The sequence below is a fragment of the Pristis pectinata genome, chromosome 1, assembly GCF_009764475.1.
Source record: "Pristis pectinata isolate sPriPec2 chromosome 1, sPriPec2.1.pri, whole genome shotgun sequence".
In the NCBI taxonomy this organism is placed as follows: domain Eukaryota; kingdom Metazoa; phylum Chordata; class Chondrichthyes; order Rhinopristiformes; family Pristidae; genus Pristis; species Pristis pectinata.
The window spans coordinates 24,544,196-24,550,931 of record NC_067405.1 but is presented as its reverse complement, the minus strand read 5'-3'; the positions used below and the strand labels follow the sequence as shown (position 1 = coordinate 24,550,931).

Here is a 6,736-nt window from a genome sequence, read left to right as displayed (position 1 = left end):
AAAACTCTGGAATTCTCTCCCTCAAATGCTGCCTGACCTGCTGAGTATTTCCAGCATTTGGTTTTTTATATCACACAAAGCCTAGCAATTCTGTTCTTTTGAGGTCAATTTGCTTGCAGACTTTCCACCAACAATCTTTCAGACACGAGTTATTTCTTTGCAATCTCTTCCCATTAACAAAATCAAAACTGTAACAGTCACCATTCTTTAAAAGTTTGTTTTGATGTAAAGTTCTGCAAGACGTTCCTGGGATTGAGATTTTTTTTTCAAAAATAAACATTATTCAGAAAAAAATATGAAATAAAAAAGCACTATAAGGTTTTCTTTAGAGATTGAGAAATATTCTGAATAAATGCAAATGTACTTTTATTTCTGGGCATTCCCAGTTTCAACTGAGATCTAAAAGGCATCGTCAGCGGAGTGCTTGGTTAAGTAAACAGAGAGGTCTGGAGTGACAAGAGGGTGTTTCACTGGGAATTGGCTAAAGTGTGATCTGTTTGACTGACAGTGTCAGACCAGCGGAGGCGAAGGTTGCCACGAGATCGGTGTGTCACATACGTGAGGTAGTTGTTTCTTATTTTTGGTGTTGAATTTCCATTACTTTAATGTATCACGTTGGAGATTATGTTGAAGATTGAGGATGTATTTGTCTTCGTCGAGAAAAGTAACACTTCAGGGGAGTTAATTCAAATTTCAGTAGTGCCAGAGCCTGGGGTGGAAGGTTGCAGGAGTCCCTCAGTTGCGATTACCTGTTGTAATTGGGGCCGATTGAACTGGTCTTCTAAATGTGTTGAGACAGCAAGTTGTAAAAAACTTCTTACAGAGCGGAAAGTGTTTAAAAAGTGTGAGATTTGCCTGGCAAGGTAACGGAATTTGTTGAACGAAGTCCTTTGAGCTAATCATTGCCACACATTGGAACGATTAACGTGCAATGGGCAAATCATTTTAAAAAATCACATGCTTGTTTCAAAGTGGTGAAATAGATCGCTATTTCAAGTTACAGGATTCGTTCCTTAAACTAGAAATTTCTGATGTAGTTTATTTCTTATTCCTGAAATTATTTTTTGTCAAAGCAGAACAAATGGTATGGCTACACGAAACCCTTAGTAACATAATGTGTCGGAGATGAGGTTCCAGTAGTGTAAGCAAAAATGGACTATATTTTGTTACCAAGTGCTGGAAAAATAGATTAAAATATGAAATATGATTTAAATCAATGTAGAGCGATTCCACTGCATTGAAGTAAATTACCATTTTTTCAGTTGTGCTTGATGTTCCCTGTTCCTTTTCAATAAACCTGCCTTTATTAATGGGTAGCCCAGGAGTTGCATCTGTGAGAGTATTTTCAGAAGCAGACCGTGTTTGCAGTTTCCCGAGGCCCATGTTTCTATTTTATTGTGCTTTTAGTCACTGTTTTGTTGGAGCTTTTTTTTTAACAGAAGGGAAGTAGCTGTTCTTGAACCTAGTCCCATACCAGCAGGTTCAAGAACAGCTACTTCCCTTTAACCATTCGGTTCTTGAGCAAACCTGAACAACCCTAATCATTACCTCCGTATAGCAGCACTATGAACGCTTTGACCACTTTGCACGACAATGGACGTTGTTATTTTCTTGTTCTTATTCTGTTCTTTATTGTATAATTTTTGTTTAATTTATGTCTTTCTTGTGCTTGTTACATATCTGATGCCATATGCCCCTGTTGCTGCTGCAAGTAAGTTTTTCATTGCACCTGAGCATACATGTACTTGTGCATATGACAATAAATTTGACTTTGAGCTTTATCCTCCCTAAGGTATTGTTATTACAGATGGGTGATGGGGGTCAGTTCCCAAAAAGTGGGTGACTGTCTTAGGAAGGATAAAAAAATAAATAGTACAAGCTAAAGTTGCATGTGACTTGGTGGGAACTTGAAGACAATGATGTTCTTATGTACCTGCTGCCCTCAACCTGAGTGTAGCTTTCAGGTTTTGGAGGTTTTGTTGAAGAAGTCTTGGTGAGTTTATTCTGCAGATAGTACATGCTGCAGCCATGACAAGGAGCTGAAATTTAACCAGGTGGATGGGTGCCAAACAAGCAGGCTATTTCTTCTCAGACAATGTCAAGCATCTAGAATGGAGAGTAGTTTGGTTTATTCATTGTTTATTTAATGTGGACATCACCAGCAAGACCAACATTGATGGTCCATCCTTAATTACTCCCCTGAACTGACTGATTTGCCAGGCCATTTCACATGGCAGTGAAAAAATTATCCATATACTCCTGACTTGTACTTAGTAGATGGTTATCTACATTTGATTGTCCACTCAACTCAAATACCCTAACCCAATCAAATTGGGTTAGGGTATTTGAGTTGAGTGTTCTCTAATTCAACATCAGAGTTCCCAGAGTGGTTATTTCTATATTGATAGTTGTCAAAAGTTAATTAAATGTGGAGCAATGTGGCCCATGCCCAAGGACGTGATCAAATCAGAAATGGCCATTAAGTATCCCCATAAGGCTGAAAAACTGCATGGATTACTTCAGCATGGTATATTTTAAAATTACTTATTTGAATATTAAGACAAATTAAAACCTTCTATGGAGTTATTTGTTCCTGTATTTCTCTATAAATATTTGTGGATTGGAGGTGATTTTGTTTAAGGCCACTGACTTTTATTCTAAGTAAGTTAGCCCAAATGTGAAGTGGATTTTCTTTGCCTGACTTTTCTGCTGATAAATGGTAAAGATTTATTCCAACAGTTGTAGCAGAACTTATTCTATGCACTTTATGTCTGCCCATTCTATTTCAGACTCCAATGTTTCACACCATATTGTGAATGTAAAACATCAAAGACTGATAAAAACAACTAGTTACCTCCTGCTGACATTTCTGTCCTTGAAGGTTGGGCCAGAGGGAGGAGGGATCAGAATGAAGCAAGTACAAATGAGGAAGAAACAATCATACTCCATTTATCCTCAGGATGTTACTAATAATTATATTCAGATTATCCAACTTTTAACTTTAATGAGACCTGTATGACATACTTGATGGTCCTTAACAGTTTAACAAATCATGTATGACGTGGTGTATTTTATGACTTAAGTTGACAGACGCTGTGAGAGGCTTGTTAAAGATGTGAAAAATGAAAATAAAATATACGTTGAAAATAATGATTATTGGATACACCTTCTAGGAGCAAAATATGAACAGTAGCATGTAGTAGCAGGGAAATTGAAACCCTGTTCCATCTCTTACAATGTGTATTCATCATGTAATTCAGAGTAAATCCTTGCTGTATCTTGTATTTTATTAGTTTATCATGATTCAACGTTCACAATTGTTTCTTTCTTCATTTCAGAATCAGATTTATTATCACTGACGTATGATGTGAAATTTGTTGTTTTGTGGTAGCAGTACAGTGCAAAGACATAAAAATATATAAATTACAAAATAAATAAATAAATAGTGCGAAGAAGGAATAATGAGGTAGTGTTCCTGGGTTCATCGATTGTTCAAAAATCTGATGGAGGAGGGAAAGAAGCTGTTCATGAATCATTAAGTTTGGGTCTTCAGGCATGTCCTGGATGGTGAGGGTCCTTAATGATATAGTCCTGATGCTTAATATATATGATGGATGCTGCTAAGCATTTAGGTGAGTAGTTTATAATTAAACTCTACCAAGTCTTGCTTTAAAATTAGTTTGGTGTTTGGTATTGATCAATAGCTTACTCCAAAGTAAAATAAGAGCAAGACTCAGGGCAAACAGCCAAGGGTGATTTGGCTATAATCATTCATGGGCAGAAATATCATGGTAATTAACAATGGTATGAAATCTATCTGGACTATCACGTCCATTCAGTTGCCAGCAGCTGAAATGATAAAATTGTCAGAAAAGTCCAATTCTACTTTTTCCCTGATGAGGAACGGATCACTACCACTATTGTAGATCTGATGTGGAATTATTCTCTCAAAGATAGCTCAGTCTAGTTAGAATGAAAGAAAATTGGCTCTATCTCATCACATTAGTGTAACATAATTCTTCAATGCCAGGAGCTGAAATACAGTTTGATGCTCATTTTCCTCTGTGGTTCACTACATGATCCATCATTCTTAAGGCTAATGAACAATAAACCAATATTCCTTAAACTGCTTTGCCATGGGTGGAGAGCCTGGAAGCCCTGTGGAAGTGTGGTGTTCCAGCTGGCTTTCACCACATATTTTCTCTCAATTCTTGTCTCCTCTGTGCTTCTTATTCCCTTAGCTAATCATTGAAATCATGTGTAGTGACAAGTACTTTGAAAAGAAACATAAAGTTACTGTTTCGAATGGTGATAACCATTCTCCTGCCAGTGTGCCTCCAATGTTGCCTTCTTTTAAATTGTTTTATGTATGTGAAATATTTAATGCTTCTCACCCCTCTGCATTTGTGCTTTCAGTTGAATTTGTCCATTCTATGGCAATGATTATTTGCATTTTTTATGGGATAGAAAACATTGTTGCAGGTCTGTAAATATCATTGGGCATTCTTTCCAGTGATTTCTTTCATGCAATGTTTATGAGTGGCAGCAATGCCTTGTTCCTTGAGACTTTTCATTAACTCTTGAGATAGGCTAAGTAACTTGAGCAAGTGCTTCTGAAGCTACCAAAGTGTTCTTTTTTTTCTGAGTTGTGTTTAGTTTTCTTGATAAGAGAGAGCAAAAATCACAAGGAAAGAGCTGAGAGAAGCTAATGAGTGATCAAACAGGTTAACAAACTATTTGGCTTGCATGCCTTTCCTGAGAGGTTTGTTTTGACTGCTTTTTGCACTCACACCATGCTCTCCCCACACATTCTCCTTTCTAATAATGTTTATTAAAAAAAACATTAATTATAATAATTGCACCCCCACAATTCTAACTTTACCGCACTTCTTGCCCCATTGTGGATAATATGGGTCTTCTGATTGTTGAGAACCTGGTAGTCCTTGTACTTCCTGGCATCTTGTAAAATCTGATGTTGTCATTTCGCTGGTTCCACCAGAAATGTTTTCCCTTTTTGTTTCTAGGAGTGTTAAGCCAAAAAGTGATGGCTTTATGACTGTAAACATTGGAGCTCTAGGACAAAAATGCAGCAGATTTGTGGCTTTTTAGTTATCAAAAGCTTTAGGACCAAGTTGTCGCAAATCAACTTGACAGACACTTGGCATAAGTAGGATTGCCAATATTACATTTTAAAAATATGTAAATGACCAGAGAGGTTGAAGTAGAGGAGGAGTTGGACAGCATCTTCATTGCACCTTACAGCAGTGAAGGATGTTTGAATTTTAGCCAGCATTGCAATGGAGGAAAATACAGCAGTAATCATTGGCACAGCCATGTCTAGATGATCAACCTAGATTCCATCCTGACCTGTAGTGCTGTCTGTTTGGAGTTTGCACCTTCATAGACTGCTGTAAATTGTCCCTACAGGTGAGTGGTAAAATCTGGGAGTGGGGTGGGTGGTTAGAGGGAATTGATGGGCATGTGGAGAGAATAAAATAGGATTAGAGTAAATGGGTGCTTAATGGTCAGTGTGGACCCAGTGGTTTGCAGAACCTGTTTCTGTCCTCAATTACCCCTTGATTCTGTGAGATGCCAATGTGATAATAAACAGATAAGTGATGTTGGTTGAGAGATAAATGTCGACCAGCACACCATGGAGATCTCTTTAGCTTTTCTTCAGAATAGTGCCTTAGGATCTTTAACTTTCTAAATTGAGTGAACAGGTTGGTATTTGGATTACCTTCTCACCTGGTACTCAGAATCTGTTACAGTGCAACATACCCTCAGTACTACATTGGAGTGTCACCCAATTTTTTTGTGCTTTGGATTAAGACTCAAGTCTACAAATAATGACTTAAAGTAGAGAATGCTGTTGGCTGAGCCAAGCCTGACATCTAGTTTGAGATTAAGATAAGATTACTTAGAATAAAAGCTATTCCTCTTCTTTGGCAGCTCTCAGGATTGAGGATGATTTGCATTCACTTTGACCTTATGGGTTTTGAGGTGACCAGCCCAATAAGCCCAATGAGGGATCTGGAGACTCTTCCACTGAGGGGGCAGGAGGTGCCTGGTGGAGTGGGCATGTAGAAACATAGAAAAACTACAGCACAATTCAGGCCCTTCGGCCCACAAAGCTGTGCCGAACATGTCCCTACCCTAGTAATTACTAGGCTTATCCATAGCCCTCTATTTTGTGGGAAGTTTGTAAGGTGTATGTTCCTCCTGTCATTTATACAAGACTTCTGTGTGCTCCTCATACAGAGGCTCAAGGTTCTTAATACCATACTGAATACTTCTCTACTTTGAGCTGTCATGGGACAGGGATTCCCAAGAGTTGTTATGGAAGTTGCATATTTTGAGCACCTCCATGAATCTTTTTCTCTGCTACCTGACAAGTTAAAACCTCACTAAAGCTATTGATGCCTACACATGTCACTGCTCACAGAAATTCGTCTTCAAATTACGTTTACTTCATGATGGAATGCAAACTATGAACCTACCCAACAGATTTACAGCAGAGTCAATCCAAGGGAAGACTGGAGTCAGGGAAGACTGCTTCATTACCCCAACACTTATTTCAATGTTTCTCATCACAGTACCACACCTCGCCTCTTTAAAAAAAAAAGCTTCATATGAGACGGGAACTAATCCTAAAAACTGATGAGAAACAGTAGTCTTGAAGAAGGGTCCTGACTCAAAACGTTGACTGTCTGTGTTTCTCCACAGATGCTGCCTG

General features: G+C 38.2%; 1 protein-coding gene across 1 annotated transcript in view; it reads left to right on the top strand.

Moving 5' to 3' along the window:
• The first annotated feature begins 455 nt into the window (after positions 1–455).
• The window catches only part of kynu (kynureninase), a 161,388-nt gene continuing 155,107 nt past the window's right edge, over positions 456–6,736 (top strand). The window contains exon 1 of the mRNA XM_052013145.1: positions 456–563. The gene's annotated coding sequence lies outside the window, so the exon portion shown is untranslated. The remainder of the gene's footprint in view (positions 564–6,736) is intronic.